Source organism: Sapajus apella, unplaced genomic scaffold (assembly GCF_009761245.1).
Source record: "Sapajus apella isolate SASKATOON/1434 unplaced genomic scaffold, GSC_monkey_1.0 scaffold50, whole genome shotgun sequence".
NCBI lineage: Eukaryota > Metazoa > Chordata > Mammalia > Primates > Cebidae > Sapajus > Sapajus apella.
This window is the reverse complement of record NW_022436990.1, coordinates 10,767,922-10,793,439: the sequence shown is the minus strand read 5'-3', so window position 1 is coordinate 10,793,439 and position 25,518 is coordinate 10,767,922. Positions and strand designations below refer to the sequence as shown.

Genomic DNA, 25,518 nt, shown 5'->3' with positions numbered 1-25,518 from the left:
GATGAAACATGCATTCAAATAATCAAATTATTATTTAGTCACTTTATTAAAGACCTGAACAGTAAGGCAATTCTGAATCATTTGTATTAACGGAGACTAACGTGGGTACAGATGATGTGTAGGATAATTTCATTATTGTTTTTTATAGTTGCAGGTTTTTTTCCTTTGTTTTTATTTCTATGACAATTATATTACCTTTTATTTCTATGACAATTATATTACCTTTGATTTCATGTGTAAACATCAGTGGTTTGATGAAGATAGCCCAGAAACATTTGGGAAGTCTGAGATTGACCTTCATAATCTAAAACATCTAGACTTGACTGAAGTTTTCCTTTTTTATTATGTATTGATTGAATTTCAAATCAGTTCATAAACATTTTCCTTGTAAAAGATGTATTTGGTTATCTTTAACGTTAAATTAAATCACAGAATAATAGAAAAAGCTTGAGATTAGGATTTTGAATTTCCTTAGTTTGAACGCTGTCTTTCTTCTAACCTCCTTTTATTACTAGTACGCACTTAAGCAAGGTACATAATTCTTTTGAGCATCAGTTTCCTCAGCTATAGAATGGGTAATAACTAGGTCAGAAGTATTGCAAATACTAAATGCAATCTTGTATGTAAAATACCTGTCAAGTATTTGATGCTTCATAAATATTACACCTTTCTGCCACAGTTTCTATTTCTAATTCTTGAGTTATTCCAGGAATTAAAATTTTCTATATCAGCCTATACAGTGTTCCTCAGACCAGGATCTAGAACCTATTGGAGTCTTCAGACAGATTCTTAAGGGTTGGAGGGTTATCTATAGGATTTTTAGAAAGACATTGTTTTTATTGATATGATCACTTAAAAATATTAAAATAGGCAGGGTCTAAAACATCTGAATATTCACCTTATAACTAAATATTGCCATGAGATTTCAATATGAATCTGCATTGTTTGCCATGTCATCTTACTTAGCTAAAGGACCGTCAATGTGACAGTGTTTGTAACTGGCTGCTCTTAGGTTGGCAGGTACTGCTATCTAAATGACAGCAATGGCTAGTTTCTGCCACTCTGTCACTATGCTTATGTTGAATTACTTGTTAATGAAGTCAAAATTTCTTTTTCTCAGTGATAATGCACACATGAATAACATTTTCAATTACAAAGACCGTAGTTTCTTATGGTTTGTGAAATCAATACTTTGATTTCACATGATGAAAATAACATACGATTGAGTAATGTATTACTTTGTAGGGGCTAATAAGAAATGAACAGAGACAGATTGAATAATGGGTAAGTGATGTATTTGCACCAAGCAAAAGCCAAATGCTTTCAGACATATTGTACCAATAAAGGTGTAACAGTAATTTGAATATTCTAAGATGAAAACAGAATGGAAATAATAATAAAATTTGATTTATGATTAATTTTGAAATGGTATAAATGAGTGACTTTCAGTATCTACTAATCATCTTTATGAAATTCTGCCCTCTCAAGCCTCATTCAAATGGCAGACATGGTGCTGAGCCTGTTTGAAAAGCCACAAGCTGTGTGATGCCTGTGTCAAAATTCTTTCACTACAGAAACCTGTCTGCCCTGTTTTGAGAGTGAGAGGAAATTTTCGAGGACACTGACTATCCCCATTAATCTTTTTGTCTTTTGCCAACTATTGTTGCAATATTGGCCAAATAGAGTCCCACGCAGATATAAATAAAACACAATGAGAAGCCCTGTTTCTTCTTTACCTTCAGTGGTCTAACTATAAATTCAAGGCCGAAACTTTAAAAATAGCTTAAAAATAGTCCTAATAATTAAAACTAACTTCAGGTAATCTTTCCTATTCCAAATTTCAACAAAATTTGATTGGATATATATTTAGTGGTGATTAAAATTATATTGTTATACTAACTCCATGTTGAATTAAATGATATGGCTTTAGGCTGGGCGTGGTGGCTTATACCTGTAATCCCAGCACTTTGGGAAGCCAAGGTGAGCAGGTCACTTGAGGCCAGGGGTTTGAGACCAGCATGGCCACCATGGTGAAACCCTGTCTCTACTAAAAATACAAAAATCAGCGGGGTGTGGTGGTGCATGCCTGTAATCCCAGCTATTTGAGAGGCTGGAGCAGGAGAATTGCCGGAGGCTTGGAGGTGGAGGTTGCAGTTAGCCTGGGTGACAGAACAAGACTCTGTCTCCAAAAAAAATAAAAATAAAAAAAGATACTGCTAATATGTTGGCAAACTCAATAGTGTTGATAGTTTCAGCCAAATGCATTATCTACTGCAATAAATTAATAATGCTGTTAATTTGAATTTTACTGATTTGTACTTTTGTGTCAAATTTGTAAATCTGCTTTTGTTTTAGAGCTGTATAACAGGTATAAGAAAAAGGAGTTTACACTGTTTTGTGTTTATATTTATTTAAAGACCTATAGAAGGAATTTAAGGAACACTGGAGATCTTGGGAGAATTTTGTGCTTTAAAAGAGGACATATATAAATCACCTGTGAAAAATTCCATTCTAGCTCTTTCAACATTGCATTTTTCAGTAATACCATGACTCTAAAATTAAGTTTTCTTATTATTTCTGTATACATCTGAGCATTTAAAACCACTTACTTCATTTTTTTCTTTTAAGAGACAGAGTTCTCAAGGCTGGAGTGTCGTAGCTTGATCATAGCTCACTGCAGCATTGAACTCCTGGGCTCAAGCTATCCTCCTGCCTCAGCCTCCCAAATAGCTAGGACTACAGGAGCATGCCACTGGGCTCAGTATGTATGTGTGTGTGTCTGTGTGTGTGTAGAGAGAGAGAGAGGGGGAGAGAGAGAGAGAGAGAGAGAGAAGGAGGCTGGGGTTTCACTAAGTTGCCCAGATGTTCTTGAACACTTGGCCTCAAGGGGTCCTCCTCTTGGCCTCCCAAAACACTGGGACCTCACCAGGCCTACAACCATTTATAAAGATATTTTCCCCTGATGGATTTATCTCCTGCCAATCTTCAACCATTTTTTTTCCTTGTATGTGCTAAGTCTTTTCCCTCTTTTTAGAATGGAAAGGGTTATAAGTGGTCATCTGGGAGTGCAGCCTAACTCTGAAGGCGCATATAGATTGTAGGGACATCAAGTTCATGACTCTGTAACTCTGAACATCTTTCTAACTATAGATTCTTCTAACCATGTATTCTTTAATTAGTTGTAAAGTTTTTAAGAGATTAGTTGTAAAGTTTTTAAAAGAGAACATTAAAGAATTTTGATGTACTTCTTCAAAATAATAAAATTGAACATCAATTTACTGCTTCCTAATAGCTTTGAAGTCTCAAAGCAGAAATAGCTTATTGGAAAGACAGGGCGTTAGAAGAAATACATCAAAGCACATTTTGTTTGTAATCAGGCAATTTAACTCAACAGGAATACCGTTTTTGCCTAATTATTTTGAGTGAGGAAAGAACATAGTGTTTTATTATTTTTCAAAAGCTGTTAAAGGAAAGAATTATAACCACGAACACAGAATAAGATAGGTTTAGCAGTAATTCCTGTCTTTCCTTTCTGTTCCTTTTTCTGGTTTTGGCTCAGCAATACCAGAAACTCTTATATGATTTCACACTATTTTGGCACATTAGAAAATTGGATACCAATTAAAGTTTTTCTCAAAATTACTGATTTTTTTTTAGCAGATTTTTACATCAAAGTATTGTTACAGGAAGGCGTAAAAAGACCACATGGAGAAAAGGCAGCAAAACTCCAGCTATTGGTAAATATGCCATATTCCTCATTCAAGGTGCCGTTTTAATACAACACAGGCAAACATTTGCCCTTCACTTACTTCAATATATGAAATACTGTAACCAAATAAATACCAGAGGCTTTGATCTTTGGGCCCTCATCTCACAACGGTCAGGGATATGAGCAATATGATTTTTGCTGTAGTTAAAAATCAGAATATTTAACACTAACAGAGTATTTCTTGCGAGTAGGTCTGTCCCGTACGTTTGGATCCTAAGGGGGTTAGGATTAGAGTGCAAGGAGGTATAACGTCGTACAAGAATGCTTCTCCAGTTCTCTAAGTGAACTATTGTAATTCCTCAAATCCACCTGTCAGCCGGTTTTTCAGCGTTCCGGGGCGAAAGTAGCGGTCAGGGGAAGACACCTGTGAAGGGGCGTGGCTACTTTAGCGTTGAAAGGAAGAAACCTGTGAAGGGGCGTGGCTGAAGAGCCCCTGACCTCAGAGGCGCCCGCATAGAAAGGACGGAGGGGCTGGTGTACCATCTGGAGGCCAGGGGAGAGAGGGGGGTGGCCGTCTCGTGCAAGGTGCTCAGCCCGCAACCTGACGGGCTGGAGAGAGTCGCGGAAATGCCAGCGGAGTCCACGGCAACCTAGAATGTGGTACCGACCGCTCCAGAACTGAGTGATTGAATCGTTGGAAGGTCTCTCTCGGAGGGTTGAACTGTGGGCTCACTTCAGAAAAGTCTGTTGGCACAAGGCCCCAGTGTCACCAGCGAAATATCGGTGAAACCTTTCTTGTATTGGGGAGGACCCCTACTCGACCCAGGGCCCTGGTGACCTAGCGGGCCAACGACCTCCCCAGCTCCCAGAGTGACTTCGGAGAGACGCCAAGTGCTCCAGGCCGGCTCGGTCCTCCGCGCTACACTGCAGCCGCAAGGACTGCAGCCTCCCGGCATGCTCTGCGGGCTGAGCTTCGCGGCCCAAAAACTCAAAGCCCGCGGCCTGGGTCCCGGGCGGGGCCTCTTACCCAAAGTGCCCCGGACGCTCATTTGCATGTCCCACCCAACAAGTAAACCTCACAGGTCAGTCGCGGCCGCGTACGGCCTGGCGGTCAGAGCACCAAACGTGCAAGCCTTGTGATGAGGTTCCGTTGCATGAAATTCCCCCAAAGGCTCCAAGGTGTATAGGAAAAAAAAAAAAAAAAAAAAAAAAAAACTCACGGTTCAGTCACCGTAACTACAAAAGGCTAGAGTCTCCTGTGCTTTATAAGGCCTGTGGACGAGCATTGTTATATACTTGCTTCGACAGAGCATTTACTAAAGCTGGAACAATACGGGAAAAATTGGCATGGTCCGTGTGCCAAGCTGAAATTCATGGAGCTCTCCGTGTTTTGCGCAGCCTACGAGGATCATTTCAGTGTCTGCTAATGTGGCACTAAAGAAATAGGTTAAGCAAAAACGGTGACACCCGATAACGAAATTGTGATTTTCATTACAAAAATACTTGTTTAAGGAGATCTACGAAATGCGAACGGAGAACAGTCACACTTGGAATGTTGTGTGCAAATATATCGTTAATACGCATTTTGGAAATGGAAAAATGTCGATCATCTTGTGCCTTCTTAATAGAACTTTTCATTCTGAAATAGACTCACGGTCTTGTCTCCCCCAACAACACAATCTCAGGAGCCCCAGTTTGTTTGGCTTTTGTTCAATAGAAGACCACCTGGCACAAGAATTGTTCAACGAATCCTCACGAAATCTTTTCTAAATTAATAAATCTCTACTAGAGGAAGGAAACATTAGCGCTCATTTCTTGCGCCTACTTTGTGTCTTTCTTCATCATCTTAGACTGGAGTTGCTTGCACCCTCTTTTTTCTTAGACTGCGAGCTGCACAGAGGAAAGGAATGTTACCAAGGGCTGGTATTATTGGAGATCAGTGTTGGTCTTTGCCTATGGATTCAAGAGTTTCAGGACCCATTTGAGTACTGGCCAGAAGTAGCAAGCCCATTTGGGTGATCTGTTTTCACGAGTCTTCTGTTTTCATGTAGCCTCTAATAAGTACTTAGAAAGGCCGGTTTACAGAAATCGGACAGATTCTGTGACGGGATTATGAGGAATGTTCATTGCCCAGACTGAAAGCAGATTTTAATCAATAAAAACAAGTATTTGGACTCAGATACGAGGATCACCGAGGTAACTTAATAGTAACGTGAATGGCTGGGCGCCTTGAAGGTGGAGGCTGTCAAGGAAGGGCGCCCACTGGGCGACAGGACTGGTGGGAGGCCAAGAAAGCGTCGTAGGTGTCCACGCGGCCGAGGCCGTGGGCAGGAAAGTGCAGGAACAGAAGAGATCTCGAGCAACCGCTCTAAAACCCTCCGTGTTTACTGCGGCGACCTTCGTGAACTGCGCAAAATATGGAACGCTTCACGAATTTGCGTGTCATCCTTGCGCAGGGGCCATGCTAATCTTCTCTGTATCGTTCCAATTTTAGTATATGTGCTGCCGAAGCGAGCACGTTATTGCGGTAGTCCACAGGCCCTATAAAGCACGGGAGGCTCTTGCTCTTTTTACTTACGGTGACCGAACCGCACGCTTTCCTATACACCTTGGAGCCTTTAGGAGAATTTCATGCAACGGAACCTCATCTCAAGGCTTGCACGTTTGGTGCTCTGAGTGCTAGGCAGTACATAGCCAAAACTGAACTGTGAGGTTTTCTTGTTGGGTGGGACATGCAAATGAGCGCCCAGGGCACTTTGGGTAAGGGGCCCCGAGCGGGACCCAGGCCAGGTGCTTTGAGTTCTCGAGGCGACGAGCTCAGCCCGCGGAGCATGCCGGGGGCTACCCGCGCTGCGGCCGTCTCAGAGCGCGCTGGCGGGGTTCAGCGCCCAGGCGAGCTGGAGACGCCCTGATAGAGAGGCTGCCGCGGCACCGAGAGGGCCGGCCCGGGGTCGGCGCGACACCTTTAGAACAGGTCGTTCACCATAAACTTCCTCTAATGAGTAATTTTTATAAAAATGTAATTAACCGACCATTATCACGCCTAAAAAAGTTAAGGTAATTCCTTCATGACACCTAATAGTTCGTCTACTTTCAAGTTTCCTTATTTCAGAAATTCCTTATTATAGTCGAATTGTCATGGAGATCCAAACAAGGTCCCACGTTGTATTCGGTTGCTAGGACCCCGGTCTCGGTTGTCCTCTAATTGCCCGCCCCTCGTTTTTCTTCATGTTATTCATATATTGAGGGATATTTGCCCTGTGGAATGTCACAAATCTTGGATTTGGCTCATTACTTACTGATGGTGTCGTTTAAGCTGTTTCTCTAGCCTGTATGTTTCTTGAAAATTTATAGTTAGGCGTAATGGCCTCATTAGATTCTGGTTCAGTTGTGCTGTGTTTTGTTTTGAAGCTCGCACGGCTTCAAACAGAGTGGTAGGGGGTGTGCTGACTGCACCTCAGCACGAGTCGTGTGTCTGCTGGCTGTCCCGGTGTGAGTGATGACTACCCCTGACCCGTGGATGCAGGTGGGGTCAGCAGTCTGACCCCTCACACTATAAAGTCTCCCAGAAATCTTTCCTTTAATGGTTTTAGAATATATCCATGAACGATATCCAGGTAGAAGGTCTGGTGGTTTGTTTTTTGTTTTTTGAAAGGACACATTATAATTGTACATATTTATGGGGTGCAATTTGATGTTTCGATACGTATTTATGTTGTATAACGATCTAATCGGTAGTGTATCACCACCTCATGCATTTATCCATTCTCTGTGATAAGAACATTCAATAGCCTCTCTTCTAGTTATTTTGTGGTATACAAAATTTCACCGTTAACCATCCTTACCCTACTGTGCAATAGAGCATCAGAATTATTTTCCCTCTTCTTTAATTGTAACTTTGTACCCTAACCAATGTTTATAAACAAACATTGTGAGTTTGTGAGTTGTAAGTATGTAACCCCAGGGCCTGTGGTGGCCAATTTCTGTATCACATGGAAGACTGAGAGAATAATAAGATCAGGGAAAGAAGTTAGGAAAGAGCGTTGATGTCATTTGAGTCTCTGAATCATTTGATAACATGACCAGGTGCTTTCCATAGTTGTTTGGTTACTTGTTCTAACAAATTACTTTCTTTTTAGGATAAAGTTGTTTTAGCCAAAATGCAAATATGCGATCTTAAACATTTTTGCATTTAGTATGTCTTCACACTGCGCACTTGAAACATTAAAACACTGTTGGCTTCTGCTAAACTCAAAAATATTTAAGATCCTATATTTGCATTTTGACAAAAACAACTCTTGTATTAGTACCCATGATTAAGTATATATGAATTTCCAATCATGTTTTTTTTAAGAAGAAATAGTGTTCTTTATCACATCTTTATAAGAAAGTTATGAGGTAGGTGGCTATTTAATTAAATAATATTTTGTATGATTTGACTCATTTGAGAAGGATGAGTCTTTTTTTTTTTTTTTGAGATGGAGTCTCTCTGTCACCTAGGCTGGAGTGCAGTGGCACCATCTTGGCTCAGTTAAACCTCCGCCTTCCGGGTTCAAGTTCTTCTACTGCCTCAGCTTCCAGAGGGAGCTGGGACTACAGGTGCACGCCACCACACCCTGGCTAATTTTTCTATTTTTAGTAGAGATGGGGTTTTGCCACGTTGGCCAGGCTGGTCTCGAACTCTTGACCTCATATCCACCTGCATGGCCTCCCAAAGTGCTAGGATTACAGGCGTGAGCCACTGCACCCCTTCTGCCATGAGACTTAATAGGAATTATTAACAAATTGGCTTTAAGAAATTTATTTAAAGGATTTTTTCAATGAGACAAGTTTTATTTTTATATTCTGGAACATTTGAACTTGTCAATAAACATAATAATTTCAACTATTTACATTAACTGAAATAAAACAACTACCTTTTCTTTGTGATATGTAAAACTGTGGTGCATTTTGCAATCAGTGACATTTTAGATCGAAAGAGATGCATCTTATTTTTCAGAAAAGGGAACTGAGGCTGAGGTGGGTGTAGTTTATACACTTATATAAACTACACTTGCACACTTATGTAAAGCGTATATACACTTTTACACTTCTATAAACTACACTTATGTCAGTGTATTTTAATCCCTGGGCAAGATTGGCACTGGTCCTACCATCTTCTGATGTCAAATTCATTGCTATTTTTACCGCACCATTTGTAGTATTATTAGGTCATACTATTTGCAGTAAACTACAAAGAAAAAGATAAAGACCTCAACCCTGCCATTTTACAATTATATTTCTGAGTTCTGCTCATTTGACTGCAACAACTGAACAGCACACACTAAGTAGAAAGTTGACCTTGTTCTTTTTCTTTTTACTCACAGAAAGGGCACATTCGGTGATGTGACACAATTGAAAGTCAAAAACCACAGGTCATTTCCTCTTCATGAATTTTGCTCTAATTAAAAAGAAGAAACTCATCCTAAATCCTCACATCCTCTTTAGCAAGGAACAGAGGAGTCATTTAGAACCACGGCATCAATGACCAGCGTCACCTGATGTGCACTTGATGAACAAAGGTTATCAACCTGGGCTGCAGGTTGCAATCACAAGAGCTTTTAAAAACACTAGTGACTGAGTCCTGCCCTGGAGATTCTGCCTTTGTTATTTTTGTTGTTTTTAGACAGGGTCTTCACTTGGCTTCACTTGGTTGCTTAGGCTGATCTGGAACTCCTGGGTTCAAGTGATCCTTCTGCCTAGCTTCTCAAGTACCTGGGATTACAGGTGCTCACCACTGTGTCTGGCAAGAGATTCTGATTTAATTGTCCTGAGTGCAGCCGGGGTGTCTGTAAGATCTCTTTTTGCATTCTCTCTCTCTCTCACTCTCTCTCTCTCCCTCTTTTTCTCTCCATGCCTCCTGTGAACTCTTAGCCTTTATAAGATCTTTGGGCTTGTCAGCACCCTTCTTTCTTTCCTCTCTTTTCCATCAGACACTCTGTATATCAGGTGAAGCTTATTTCGAGTTCCCCACCAGGCTCCTTTCTTTGCTACTACCTTCCTTTTATGGTAGAAACGTAGAATACTACGTTTCTTCATAATGTGCTCACTGGCTCCCCAAGACCCTTTCTAAACGTCCCATTTACAATTCCAAGGATATTTAAAGACTCACCAGTCTGGGTTTTATTTCTTCAGGGCTCTGCTAACTCCACAAACTAAAATATACTAGAACAGTATTTTTCAAGCTTTCTTAGTGATAGATTCCCAGACTCAACTTCTTAAAGTTTCCAGAGGATTGGCTTCTGCCCGTGGATTCAAAGGATCATCTGGCATATCATCCATATGGCCCATCTGTGTTTTAATAGCTACTTTTAATGAAATGAGAAAGTCACTCTGGTAGAACTGATGTGAGATATTTTGGTGCTTGGAGCCCTTTCACAGCAACCAGTTCCCTAAATTTCATGTTTTGTTTTATGGTAGGGAAAAAACCATGTCAGAGATGAACTTCTTAATTTCTTGTAATTACTACAAATTTACCTCTATATACACTCATCCTCTTTTCTGGTATCAGAGAAGAGATGTTATTTGTATGGAAAAAACTTGTGCCCAGGTGGAAAACTGTATTGTCTGGAAAAACCAAAAGCTGATTCCCATTCAATGGAAACTATTTTACAACTCTGTAGATTGTAGATAACTGATGGCAGTTAATAATTCCTATTTATAGCTGTCCAAATTCTCTCCTGACTAGACGTTCAATTCACTTCTTTTCACCACTGTGGAAGAACCCAGTTTTTCCCCTATTTGCACATTAAATCTTTTTTCCACATAATTTTTTTAATTTTTCTTTTGAATTAGTTGTAACATCTACCATGTTTCTGCATTGATTCATGATAAATAAAATCTTTAACATGTGCTTATTTTAATCTGTATGAGAGGCATGATTTTACCTGCTTTTTAAAAAATTTTCTTTTTGGCTGAGTGTGGTAGCTCACGCCTATAATCCCAGCACTTTGGGAGGCCGAGGCTGGCAGATCACCTGAGGTCTGGAGTTCGAGACCAGCCTGAGTACATGGAAAAAACCCCATCTCTACTAAAAATACAAAATCAGCCAGGTATGGTGTTGAATGCCTTTCATCCCAGCTACTAAGGAAGCTGAGGCAGAAGAATCGCTTGAACCCGGGAGGAGGAGGCGGTTGTTGTACTGAGCTGAGATTGTGCCATTGCACTCCAGCCTGGGCAACAAGAGCGAGACTCCATCTCAAAAAATAATAATAATAATAATAATTAAAAATTGTCTTTTTAAAAGTTTGGAGGTCTTCCACTGAGTTGTCTGTGGATTCATCTAACAAAACTGGATGTACTTTTCACCAGAGAAGTTTGTGCGCTGCTTAAAGCCCAGACACATTTTTTTCTTGGCTCCCAAATGACAATAGAACTCTGCTGACTCTTGTTTTTCTAATTTTAATATTTTTCTCTATTAAGTTTGTGGTTTGTGTTTGCTTTGTTTCCAGCCAGTACATCTGCTGTACTGGCTGGAAGCAATGATTGGGAATTTCATGTCTGATCATTTGGTAAACTCTGTGAATGGATTAATATTTATAAAGATCTGGTCTTTGTTGGGTGAGAGACTATAGATAAATTAGTTTATTAGTCTTGTTTGTATACCTTTTGTCCATTTTGGGCTCTGATCAATTAAGAATATTGTGCCCACCAAGAAGGAGAATAGTTCTTTGATATCTGAATTGGTAAATTTTTTGTGCTTCTGTGTTTATTGACCTATGAGTGAAATTTTAGAATTGAAGCTATAAACTCTATGTCTGTGTGTCTGTAATTCAGAAAAGTCTTTATCTCTCATTATATGAGTGTGTATTGGTTTCCTAAATCAAGAGGGTGTTAATAATTTAGATTATAAAATCTCCTGCATTAAAGGAGTCTGGCTCTGATTGGTTTAAGACAAGGGTCCCCAAGCCCAGGCTATGGACTGGTACCTGTCTGTGACCTGTTTGGAACTGTCTGCACAGCAGGAGGTTAGCAGATGGCAGTTGAGCATTACAACCTGAGCTCTGCCTCCTGGCAGATCAGCGGCAGCATTAGATTCTCATAGAAGTACAAACCCTATTGTGAACCACGCATAGGAAGGATCTAGGTTGGACCCTCCTTATGGGAATCTAATGCATGATGATCTGAGGTGGAACAGTTTCATCCCCAAGCCATCTACCCTGCCAACCCAAGGGAAAAATTATCTTCCAGGAAACCAGTCCCTGGTGCCAAAAAGGTTGGAGACTGCTGGTTTAAGAGATGTAAATGCTTACATACACATAGGAGGCCAGTAATTCCCAGAAAATAAGAAATAGAATTTCTAAAAATTTGAATGTGCTAGATTTAAAAAGTATTCTGAAACCAGCCAGCTTAGGAACATTTTAAGAATTCAGATTCACATAATTTAGGTAAATCTTTGGTAAACTAGACTGTTTTATTAATTTGGTTTAGTAAAAACAGCTATGTCTTCTTTGATTTATCAGTGTTATTATATATAATACAAGTGTACTTGGGTATGTTATTCTAAGTGTATGCAGGTTTACTGATCAAATAAACTAGCATTACTTCTACTTAATGCTTGCTTATGAAAAATGTAAATTTGTGTTTGACCAAAGTGCACACTTGCTTTGGTGAACTTCTTTTTGTTAGTCATGGTTTGTAGTATGTCAGATTGAAGACAAGTTTTCAAGATCTAGGTAAAGTCTTGGATCCATTTTAAATTGGGCTAATTAGTGGAAAAATCAGTGCATACTTAGATAATTTCTGAGTAATAACTAAAACACTAGTTATTAAGCATAATTATAGCTTAACTTCTGCTTTTTATTTTTATATGCTATAGACAGGCTGCCTCTTTGGGTCATATTAAGGAACGTGTTTATTTTTGCCACTTTGAGAAGTTGTATTAGGGATATTAGCTACTGTAGAAAGTTGTTTTATGCATATTGATGAGCTCTGCTTATCTGATAAAATTCTGGGGTGTGATAGTTCACAATTATCCAACTCCCCATTTTTCTCTGCAAAATATAAGTTACTTTGGTTAAAAGTGATAGTTATTATAATTGGTTGACTAAGAAACAGTTATTTCAAAGAACTATAACTCTGTATGTGCTTCTGTTTTTTTAGGAAAGAAGTGGTTTTGTCATAAAGCAGCAGCATGAAAATTTTTCATATTACCTTATTTTCTTTTAATCTTTGTAGTATTTGCAGTATGGTCTTCTCTTTCATTTCTGATGTTGGCATTTTGTATTTTCTCTCTTATTTTCTTGATCCATCTGAGTAGAAATTTATCAGTTTTTTTACATTTTTTGAAAAACTGGTTTTTGGATTTTTTTGAAACCCAAAATAGAATTGTTCATTTTCTGTTGATTTCTGCTGTTTATTATTTCCTTCCTTTTGTTTACTTTTGGTTTAATTTCCCCTTCTTTCTTTAGTTTCTTATGGTAGAAGTTTAGATTGTTAATATTAGGCCTTTGTTATTTCCTAATACAAACATTTAAAGCCATACATTTCTTTCTAGGCACTGCTTTAGCTGAATCCTACAAATTTTATTGTGCTGTGTTTATATTTAAAAATATAAACTTGTTGATAATGTTCAAATCATACATATCCTTACTTTTCCGTACTTCCTTCATCAGTTATTCAGAGAGGACTGTTTCAATTTCCAGCTGTAATTTCAGAGTTCTCGATCTGACGTTTCAGTTCTGATGTTTTTTTCTTCATGTATTCTGAATTTCTCATGTTATATACATACTTAGGATTGCCATATTTTTCTGATGAATTGATTCTATTATCATTATGAAATGATCCTCAACATTCACAACTACTGAGATTATTCAAATGGATTTTCAGTGATTTATAAAAACAGATTTAAAGCAGAAATACAACTTGTATTTTGCCAAGTCACATTCCCTTTTTCCCGCTTCACGTTTTTCATGGCAGCTCTTTCCATCACACGCATACTTATTTGTTTGCTTGCTGTCTGTCTTCCCCAAGTAGAATAACATTTCGAAAGAGCAGGACTTCATCTGTTCTGTTTATTGCTGTATTCCAGCTGTGTACAACAATGCCTGCCACGAAGTCTGACCTCAGTATTTTCTGAATAAATTAATGTATAATAAAGTCACACAACTGTAACAACATCTTTCCATGACTCTGCTTTACTTACTTCATGGTAAGGCAGCTTCTGCTTGTATGGGGGCAATTTCAGAAATAGCTTCTACACCGTGGTGTCTTCTCATGCTGTTCTTCAGTGCACCCAGTATCACAAAACAATGTTGTCTTGGGTTCTCAGGGTCTCAGGAAGCTATTAATGAGACAACTCTTTTTAATCTTAGCCACTTCTACTCTAGCTAGGTTTATTCCTGAATCATTCTAGAACAGTGGATCTGAGTGACAAACACCCTTCCCCTAGGCTCCTATTATGAGCATCCACTTACTACTTCCTCCAGAGGCTGTTCAGGCCATCATACACGATTGCCTCTATGGGCCAGCCTTCACTGCTTCTAGGAATGGCTCTGTATATTCCTGGGTTGTAAAGGTGGGTAGGAGTTAATTTCTCATGCCAAAACCCAAGTTGTATAAAACGTTTACATTTCATATCTCTTTATTGATGCTGTGGTTTCATTTCCCCTATCAACTCTGTTTATTCACACAGCTGAAGGTTTTTGTTTCCCACAAGTCTAAGCTTCAATCTACCAAAAAGACTTCGGCTGCCCCGTTGCAGTATTTGATAGTGTTAAATGCAAGTAAAACATTTATGAATCAAATCTTCCTCTCCAATTATTTTTAAAGAGAGGGAAAAATCTCTTTTTAATTAATTGTGTGTTTTGTGTCATGGAATGATATTAGGTCTAATGGTCAGAGTTCCAACCCCAGTTCCAGCCTTTCGACAACCCGCATTCTCTTGTGAAATGGGGATAATAACGTCTACCCTGCCTGCCTTTTAGGGTTGACAGAAAGATCTGTGAGAAATGCTTGGGAAAGTGCCTTGTACATTGCAAAGCATGGCAGGTGTATAAATTGCTGCTGTGGTGGTGAAAAGCTTTTCACTTTTAAGGTTTGTGATGATTGGAATTTTTAAAATCTTATTTATTTATTTTGGAGATGCAGCCTTGCTCTGTTGCCAGGCTGGAGGGCACTGGCACGATCTCAGCTCACTGTCACCACCGCCTCCCGGGTTCAAGCAATTCTCCTGCCTCAGTCTCCTGAGTAGCTGGTGCTACACATGTGTCACCACACCCAGCTAATTTTTCCATTTTTAGTAGAGACAGGGTTTCATCACGTTGGCCAGGATGGTCTTGATCTCTTGACCTCATGATTCACCGACCTTGGCCACCCAAAGTGCTGGGATTACAGGCGTGAGCCACTGCACCTGGCCGGATTTTTAAAATTCATTAATTCAAGAAGAACATTTGGGCATTTGTATCAGAGACCTTCATTACATCCTGAAGAGCACTTGCCTACAATTCTTAAGCTGAGGAATACAACCCAGTAGTTAGCTGTTGTCTTGAAAATTATGACCAGTTAAAAACAATACTGGAAAGGAAAAAGTGTAACTTTAAGGGACAGCAGACTTAGGGCCATTCACTTTTTACCCTGCCAAAGCTTAGAATATTAGGCATTGTCTGTTTAAACATGTTTCTTAATTTTTTTAACACAAAAGTTTTGTACATTTGAGTCCTCTTTGTTAAATACATGATGAAAATGAGAGAGGTAAGATCGGCTGTCCCTTGGAGGGAATTAAGACTTAAATGTCTTGCTACTTGTGCCTACTATTAGCTAATTGATTTTTGTTATTGTCTAGAGTATCAGCAGGCTCAAACTGTATTCTCGGTCAGCTGTAAAGGTCCCAGTATAATCACCAAGTACTTCAGAGGGGGAAAAATCCCCAACATTCAACTATCCAATAATGTTTCCAGTAGCAATGTCCTCATTCTTGTGATACTGTATAATACTGGCTCATGTTAAGTTGATAAACTTCTTGTTTTCTATTTCCTTCGTTGGCTACTCCACCCATGATTCATAACCACTGAGGCTCCCAGCCTTAGTGCTTGACTCCTGCTTCCACTTCAGTAACCTTGGGTAATCTTAGCCACTTGGGATTTGGTCTACAGAGTGTGCATATGTGCATCTCTGGTTCAATAGAGGATACACTCCAGTATATGCCCCTTCTGTGAATTCATGTGATCCAGATTCCTGGTCCCCAACACTGGGAACTGTGATTTAGTAGGTCTGGAGAAGCGGCCTGGAATCTGTATTTGAATAGGTACCCAGGGGATTCTGGTGCAGGGCTCTGTGGGCTCCCCTTTGTGAATCACCGTGTTCTCCAACTGCTGGCCCAGTTTTTAATCTTTGCTTTTTTCTTGTCTTTTTTCTTACATTCGAGGAGCCTACAACCAACTAAACTTCCACAAGTCAATACAGGTTTCTTTTCCCTGTCACCTCTTCTGGACCAAAGCTTTGAAAATGTGATCATCTTCCTCCTCTTCTATCCTGCCTTCCTCCTTTCTTCTCCTCCCTACTCCTCCTCTCTCATCCAATTATTCACAAAGTCTAGTTGGTTCCTCTTCTTCAGGCTTCATTCACATTACATCTTATTCTCTTGGCCCTCTAAACGCCCATCCCCACCGTTTCACACCTAACTATCCAAAAGTCTTCTAGGCGTGGTGGCTCATGCCTGTAATCCTAGTACTTTGGGAGGCCAAGGTGGATAGGTTGCCTGAGCTCATGAGTTGGAGACCACCCTAGGCAACATGGTGAAATCCCATCTCTACTAAAATACAGAAAGCCAGGCTTAGTGACGTGCACCTGTATAATCCCATCTACTCGGGAGGCTGAGGCATAAGAATTGCTTGAAACTGGAAGGCAGAGGTTGAAGTGAGTTGAGATTGTGCCACTGCACTCCAGCCTGGGTGAGAGGACAACATTGTGTCTCCAAAAAGAAAAAGAAAAATTGATGATAGACTGGACAGGGAAAATGTGGCACATATACACCATGGAATACTATGTAGCCATAAAAAACGTTGAGTTTGTTTCCTTTGTAGGGACATGGATGAACCTGGAAACCATCATTCTCAGCAAACTGGCACAAGAACAGAAAATCAAACACCACATGTTCTCACTCATAGGTGGGTGTTGAACAATGAGAACACATGGACATAGGGCAGGGAGCATCACACACTGGGGTCTGTTGGGAGGAAATAGGGGAGGAACAGCAGGGGGGTGGGGAGTTGGGGAGAGATAGCATGGGGAGAAATGCCAGATATAGGTGATGGGGAGGAAGGCAGCAAATCACACTGCCATGTGTGTACCTATGCAACAATCTTGTATTTTCTTCACATGTACTCCAAAACCTAAAATGCAATTAAAAAAAAAAAAAAAAAAAGAAAAGAAAAAAAGGCCAGGCCAGGTTCGGTGGCTCATGCTTGTAATCCGAGCATTTTGGGAGGCCAAGGTGGGTGGTTCACGAGGTAAGGAGTTCAAGACCAGCCTGGCCAACACAGTGAAAACCCATCTCTACTAGAAATACAAAAATTAGCTGGGCATGGTGGCAGGCGCTTGTAATTCCAGCTACTCAGGAGGCTGAGGCAGGAGAATTGCTTGAACTGGGAAGGCGGAGATTGCAGTGAGCTGAGATCACGCCACTGCACTCCAGGCTTGGTGACAGAGCAAGACTCCGTCTCGAAAAACAAACAAAAAGCCCATCAAAACAGAAGACTTCTAGCTTCTCTCTTCTTCCTGTAATCCCTTTTGTGCATAATTGTGTGTCATTTATACAAACACCATTTTCACCATGTCACTCACCTATTTAAGAAACAATAGTGATTCTCTGCCCTCCACATTAGAATTTTGTTTTCTATCAACTGCACTCCTCATTACTCCAAAATAATGCCTACAGTCCATCATTTACACACAATTTCTTTACTCCTGCCTTTGATTATATATTCTCAAAATATATTCATTAGAAACTTCAATTGTCATAGAACTTACTTTGGTATAGGAGAATTTTGCTATATTGACTACGTTATTATAAATCTCTTCCCATAAGCAACAAGTAGAGTTGAGTTGAAGTAGAAGGTAAACCAAATGGACTGCTGCTGATTAGAGGAGGACCTTACATTATTCTGTTTTGTCACCGAGTTAAACTGCCCTTTGGTGGTTTCCTGAGACTAAATTAGATTTCTTTTGCTCAATGTACTTTGACCTTGAACTTTTAAAGGGAATGGAGTACCTTTTAAAACACTGTCTATTGGTAAAAATTTTCAGTAGATATATAGTCGATATACAGATTGTTTTGAACAACTTAAAAAATATTTCCTGTTCGAGCCATTCTTATTTAGTTAAACTGAATCTATAATAATAAGACAAAGCTTTGACCTATTTTGAATTTTAGGAACAATTATCCAGAAATTCAGGAGAGATAACTGATCACTGTTATAACGGATGTTTTGTTCTTCTTATTCCAGTCCTTTCATATCCCTGGTAGCCATGCAGAAATTCCTTTTGGAAACTATTTAAATACTTGGTAAATCAACATATGTTTCTTCTCAGAGCACTTATCATTGAGATTCACTCTTGTTCCCCACCTCAAGAAACACAGTTCTTAACCTTTTTTTTTTTTTTTTTTTTTAAATCACAGCTGCTATGGTTTGAATGTGTCCCTTCCAAAATTCAAAAGTTGAAACTTTAATGGCTAATGTGATGCTATTAAGGGTGAGATCTTTAAGAGGTGATTAGGTCATGAGGGCTCCATCCCTTGTGAATGGGATTAGTGCCTTTATAAAAAGGCTTCAAGGAGGGCTTAACATTGTGCCATATGAGGACACAACATTCAAGATGCCATCTTAGAAGCTGAGACCAGACTGTTCTAGACAACTGAACCTGCTGATGCCTTGATCTTAGACTTTGCAGCCTCCAGAACGGTGACAGAATAAATCGCTCTTCTTTATAGATTACCCAGTCTTAGGTATTTTGTTATAGTAGCACAAAACATACGAAGACAATAGCATAAGACCCCTAAGGTATACGTGTCTTCCACAATCAAAGAGATATACTGAATCAGTTGTTCTCAAAGGATCTCTCCTTTCTCTCCTCTCTGGGTAAGGTGGGCAGTGTATATGTTATTTGAGTAAGTCCCTCAGGTGGTTCTGAAGCCCTCACCTGTTCTCTCACAGCTTTCAAATCTTTTAACTGCTGCTGCTTTAACCGAAATTTGTTGGTTTATCAGTTTCTGAAAGATTTGTGGTAAAATTTACCTCTTTATTTATAGTTCTGAAAAAGTTTTCATTGTAACTCTTATTTTTACTTTGTGTAATGAGGCACTTATAAGTTCAAGATTGTTATATTTTGTGGGTATATCTTTTTATTTTTATTTTTATGTAGTTTACTTTTGATTTTTTAATGTAGTTTACTTCTTTATCCATATTAACACGGTTGCATTAACTTTTATATTGTATTAATATTGCTAAGTATGTTTCCTTTTGGTTAATATTTGCTTGGAATACCTTTATTCTTCCGTTTATTTTCCAATCTTCAGTGTGATTTCTCAAAATGATGTTTTTCATAAATAGCATTATTTGGATCTTAAAAATTAAACCAATCTCATTTCATTAAAAAATATGTAGGTTTAATCTGGGGATTGACAACTTTTTTCTGACAGGCAGTAAATATTTTAGGTTCTGCAGGTCATATAGTATCTGTTAAGGCTATTCAAAAGCAGCCTCAGACCAAATGAATAAATGGGCATGGTTAGATTTGCTCTGCCAGCTATAGTTTGCCAACCCCTGGCTTAATCCATTTACATTTTTGTGATTGTTGATATATTGGCTTATTTTGTGTTTTCTGTTTACCATTTATATTACTTAAGGCAGTGTTAGCTGAGGTTGCAGATTAATCCAGAGACCTCAGTGGCTCAGTGCACTGAAGATTAGATTTTATATGCTAAAATAATTATATTTAATATTTATATATTTTATAATACTTATATAGTTTATAAAATAATTATACTTTATATATCCATTATAAAATATAAAACAAATTTTTTATCATAGGAAATCCAGTGAGTAGCACAGATAGGATAGATGGCCTGCCCCTTGCAGTCATTCAGGAACCCAGGCTCCTTCCTTCCATCTAGTGGCTCTGTCACCCAATGTGTGGGTTCCATAATCACCATTGAAAGGGAAAGAGGCAGTGGAGTAGATACACCTGCTTCTTTAACTACATTAGCCTGAAAGTCATTTATGTCACCTCTCACATTTCATAGATGAGAAGTAGTCACATGGTCCCACCTAGATGCAAGGAGGACCTAGGAAATAAAGTTAATGTGATAGCCACTTCCCAATGACACTTCATCATGTGGTAGAGGAACACAGACCTTTGACAGACATCTGGGCACTTCTGCCACAATTACCCTTTCTCCTTGCTGCTTTTTTTTCTTTTCTACCTTCTGTGGGATTGATCTTTTTTTTCTCTCTCTCTATTCCCCTTTATTCCCTCTGTTGGCTTGGAATATATATGATGTATTTTTCTTTTTTAAGTAGGTGCCCTTACAGTTTTAACACATATTTAATTTTTGAACTGTCTAAAAGGCTCGTGTTTATTCAGTATATCTCTTCTATGGATAAGAAAAGAATCTATTGATTCCTCCCTTCCCCCCTGTACAGATACTCCACATATTTTTCTTCTTATTGTCTAGGGTTTTATTTTACCTTTTAAAAATCCCCCCAAATCCCCCAAAATAGTCATTTTTATGGTTAAGGATTAAATGTACCACTATTATATTTTTGTCAATTTCTCTGCTCATTGTCCTCTGGTTTGTTTCTTCCTGAAATACATTCTTCAGTTTTTAAATGTTTTTTCAGTGAGAGTCTGTGGGTAGTAAACTCTCTTAGTCTATTTCACCTAATAGCTACATATAGAATTCAAGTTAGATAATTATTTTCTCTCAGTATGTGAGAGATATTACTCCATTTTCTTTTGGCATTGATTGTAGCTGATGATAAATCCATTGTCAGTCTGATTGTCATTCCTTCATAGGAATTTGTCTTTTCTTTAGTAGTTTTTACAATGTTTTGTAGTTTGACAGCACACTATGGTTGTGGATTTATTTTTATTGATTCACCTTGCTTTACAGAATGCGTTTTCAAAATGTGGCTTCTTGTGTTTCTTCAATTCTTACAGATTATTAGCCATCCTTTGAATACTGCTTCTCTTCAAATTCTGTTTTTCTGTAATTGATTTTATTTTGAAGTGTATCTATATATTTTTCATGCCTCTTAACTGCCCATTCATAATTTTTTTTCCTTCTCAGTAGTATACTCTCAGCATAGTTTTTCAATTTCCTAATCTTTTTTTGAGAGTGCACAGACTAGAGGTGACCTCATTCATTAAGCTTTTTAGTTTCTGTATTTTTCATTTATTATATTTTCCATCTACCTCTTCTAATTTCATTTGTGCATGTTTTCATTTCACTTTTTAAATGAATATTATTCCTTCCATTATCTCTGTGAAGATCCTGAAAATATATAAACCCTTTTTAGATTATTATTTCCATTGCATTTGCTGTGTTGGCTGACATTCATTGGTTTTCTTCATTTAGAGAGTGTCCCTCTTTCCCTCTTTCTTCACTCATTCCTTCCTGAATGGTTGTCTCTCCCCTAGTCGCCCTGGAATGTCAGCTCAGAACCAGGTATTATATTTGTAGTAGGGACTGAATATGTCACAAGTCCAGTCCCTGCATTTGTGGCAGCTTGCCCAGGACAAGTTACTTTAATTTCAGAACTGTGACAGTTTCCTTCTGTCTCCCTTTGTTTGCAGCTTCACAGGAGGTTTAACATCAGGCAGTAGCTGTAGTAGCTCTTATGTCACTGGTGGGGTGGATGGGAGACCTGGTCTAGTCCTGATTTCTTATAGTGAGCTTGGCTCAGGGTATCCACCATGTGTGAAATTTCCCATGAATCCTGAAGAGCTGAAATCAGCTGGGTCCAAAGAGATCCTAATCTTGATTTAGAGCCTACCTTTTATATATCTGTTTACGTTTTTTCTGTTCTTTGTGTTTGGAGTAGTGGTAGGATGGGTATAGTCCCATTCCTCTTCTTTCAGAATCCGTTACATCCTGATTTGAGTAAATTTCCCTATTTGTTTTTTCGTATATCATTGTTGGATCCCCAAATGTATCCCAGAATAAGCAAGCATGAGTTGTTCTTGATAATTTTCCTCAGGGATACATGGTGGTGATTGAGCTGATGATCGATGTGTATTGGGCCTCAGTGGTTGTATCAAAGTATGGTTAGGACATGCCTGGCTTGCGTGTGAGTCCTGGCAGGGCCACTGTGTCCCCTTTACTCTTGCTCCTCCTAACACCCTCTTCTCTCAGCTAGCATGGCACGGACTCATGCCCCAGAGGAGTCTGCAGAAGAATGTGAGAAGGCTGCTTTTGGATTGGGCTGATCCAGATATGAGACCTATTGTCTTTTTCAACGCTGCCTTGAACCTAATTTATTTCTAGTTCATGAACTACGGAATGGGGCAGCTCTGCAAGGCTGTGTGTTGTGCACTGTTCTGGAGTATAGAAAGCTGTGGGGGCAAAAATCCAGCTAGAGCTCCATCCAAGCTGTGCACACATGGTGTTGTGTGCACCCAGAGCGAGGACATTTTTTTTTTTTTTTTTTTTTTTGAGAAGGAGTCTTGCTCTGTCACCCAGGCGGGAGTGCAGTCGTGTGATCTTGGCTCGCAGAAACCTACGCATCCCCAGTTCAAGCAATTTTCCTGGCTTAGTCTCCCCAGTAGCTGGGACTACAGGTGCATGCCACCATGCCTGGCTAATTTTTTTGTATTTTGATAGAGACAGGGTTTCACTTTGTTGCCCAGGCTGGTCTCAAACTCCTGAGCTTGGGCAATTTGCCCACCTCGGCCTCCCAAAGTGCTAGTATTACAGGCATGAGCCACCGCACCTGGCCCAGAATGAGGCCTTCTAATTCACACAAAGACATCAATTAGACAAGTGTGGCCATCCGAGGACACATCGCCTGCCTCTTCCCAGGTCTCCCTTCACCTCAGTTAAAATGGTCAGGCCGTAAACCTCTTGTTTGTCACCCTTAGAGACAAGAGTGTTGTTGAATCCTGTACTAGGGATACTTTCCCACTGGGGTAAAGGATTATTAGGGTCTGGCAGTGTGTTGTCGAGCCACCCTACTGACTGCTGGAAGAAGCGTCAGAAGTTGGGCTTCATTTATTTCTTCAGTGTAGAGCTGGCAGGTGAGGTACCAGCTACCCCTTTTGATTGGGTTAGACTTCAGACATTTTATCCAACTAATGACATCTTCAAATTGCCAAGTATTCAGATAAGCTTTGATCTTTATTCCCTCTAGGAGTCAGTTGTTCATGCACAATGCCACTGACACTTTGGACCTGGATCTAATTCCTACCTTCATCTCTTTTGACTTGTCGTGCAACTTCTTCTGGCCGTAAAAGTATTAGACATTGGCCCCAGGGAAGGAGTTGCTAGAAATCCAGCCCTTGGTATAGAGAAAGTCGTGGTAAATGTCACCTTGCAGTCCTTCCTTGAAACTCAGTATTAAATAATATTATAGCCTGATTCCTTGTCAAGGAACCCTTCTGTGCTAGTGGTTAAGATAACATAAAAGCATGTGGTTTCCAGAACCAAATGCACGCTTACTTTCATTTTTTTAAAAGCCGATCTTTAGCATCCTTGCTACTTTTTATAATTGCCAGAACTCACCAGAGAATTCCTTCAGGGAGGTTTAGGAGATGACAGAAGGAAGGAGTGGCTCATTTGCAAGCAAGAGGAAAAATAGTAATTATGAGGACACAAGAAGCTAGAGAAAGAAAATCAAGGAAAATAAACTGGGAACAAATTTAATCAATACAAGGGTTTCACGTAGTGGTTGGTAGATTTGAGTTGGGAGTCTCAGTTCAAGAATATCTTGTACCAGCCACTGTCCTTGAAACCAGCTTATAGGGACAAGGAGATGAGATTCAGGGACCACTAGGAATCTACCTTATATAACTAGGGTGGGGGTAGGGGGGCATCAGCCTAGCAAGACTAATGTTTAGAGTTGTGAGGGCTTTTGATGAACTTGCCTTTGGGGAAGCATTTTATTTGGCTAAAAAGATTTTACCAGCAGGGTGGGGGATAGGGGAAAGCACTGATATTTGGAGTAGGACAATTTTTGTGTGGGAAGCTGTTTTCAGCTAGTCACAGAACAAATGCTATAGTCTATATATGCCTTCCATAATTACCATAAAGAAAATATCAAACATGGGCTGTCGAATACAGCAGAGCGGTGGTGGATACAGTTCCTGGAGAATTAGATGGGCATGGGCCCTGACATTATGGAAGTTGCCAAATTACCTATAAAATAGAATCTCAGGTATCTGTTTCCACTGAGATCACAGAAATCAAATATAGAGATATGAATGCTCTTGGTACTGTGAGGGAGATGGAGAAATTATGCATAAGAACTAGGGGGCAAAGAGTGTGTTCTTATGACCACTATATTTAGAGAGCAGAAAGGGGAAGTTTGTTGGTATATTACAGACTCTGTAATGAGGATGGAATTTGGGACCCACCAGAAAGTAAAGTTTTCATGAATGTACCATTTGAGATATTGAAAACCTAGAGTCTGGGAGAACTTTCCCACATTGTGTTCATGGTTTATTCTACATCTGTTCCTATTGGTTTCTACTTTTCTATCTACATAAGCATCCATTCCTTCTTTCCTACCCTTACCATTTTACCACCTATTCACAATAATCCTTCCCCACCATCATCAAAAGAGCTTCTGCAATCTTCCTCCTCTAAGGTAGCTTTCCCCTACACTGGAAAATAAAATGAGTTCCTGTATTGCAGGCTTTGTGTGCTTTAAATACATCATATTGGCCAGGCGCGGTGGCTCACGCCTGTAATCCCAGCACTTTGGGAGGCCGAGGTGGGCGGATCACGAGGTCAAGAGATAGAGACCATCCTGGCCAACGTGGTGAAACTCTGTCTCTAATAAAAATACAAAAATTAGCCGGGCATGTGCCTGTGGTCCCAGCTACTAGGGAGGCTGAGGCAGAAGAATCGCTTGAACCCAGCAGGCGTCAGTGAGCCGAGATTGCACCACTGCACTCCAGCCTGGCAATAGAGCAAGACTCCATCTCAAATAATAATAATAATAATAATAAAATAAATAAATAAATATATCATCTTATTTCACAGTCCCCACAATTCTAAGAAGTAGTACTCTGAAAGATCTTTCAGGAAATATCCAAGTGGTGTTTAAAATCCCTAGGCCTGACTATGTAAAAGTGTTTCCACCTCACAGGAGCAGAGGCTACTGGCAAATTGTGAACACCATTTTTCAAACCAGGTTGACAAAGATCACTGCAGAAGATCCTGGAAGATCTACTCTCACTAATGCAAAATGAATAACCTAGGCTTTGCTTAGGCTCTTTTAAATAAACACATCTAAGAGTCAAGTCTGAATCAATGGGTGTTAAGTAGTAAGTCAGGGAATGTTGTTACCTTTCTGGGCAAGGTGAATGAAGTAATATTCTTTGCTGAGGAGGAGAGGGGTTGAAATTGTTATATTGGTGAATCCACTGAATATACATTGGAAGACATGGAAGACTGAGCAATTTATTTCTCAGTAGTCGACCTGAGCTGACCAATTTGTAGTAAACTTGGTTATTCAAGCTTTATTTTCTAGCTAAAGACAGATGGACTCTTTGATCTGAAATATTTTGCTGTGCTCAGAGAGCTCATAGCTAAGGTATAGCCAGGCATGGTG

At 39.5% G+C, this 25,518-nt stretch overlaps 1 protein-coding gene and 1 non-coding gene across 3 annotated transcripts in view; one reads left to right on the top strand and one right to left on the bottom strand.

Moving 5' to 3' along the window:
* Window positions 1–6,120: 6,120 nt before the first annotated feature.
* On the bottom strand, window positions 6,121–6,227 carry LOC116526391. Its single transcript, XR_004258129.1, has one exon. It is a non-coding gene; the product is annotated as a U6 spliceosomal RNA (small nuclear RNA).
* Window positions 6,228–6,534: 307 nt separating this feature from the next.
* Window positions 6,535–25,518, top strand: part of AKAP6 (A-kinase anchoring protein 6) — a 685,039-nt gene continuing 666,055 nt past the window's right edge. For both annotated transcript variants that reach the window (XM_032242689.1, XM_032242690.1), the window contains exon 1: window positions 6,535–6,683. The gene's annotated coding sequence lies outside the window, so the exon portion shown is untranslated. The remainder of the gene's footprint in view (window positions 6,684–25,518) is intronic.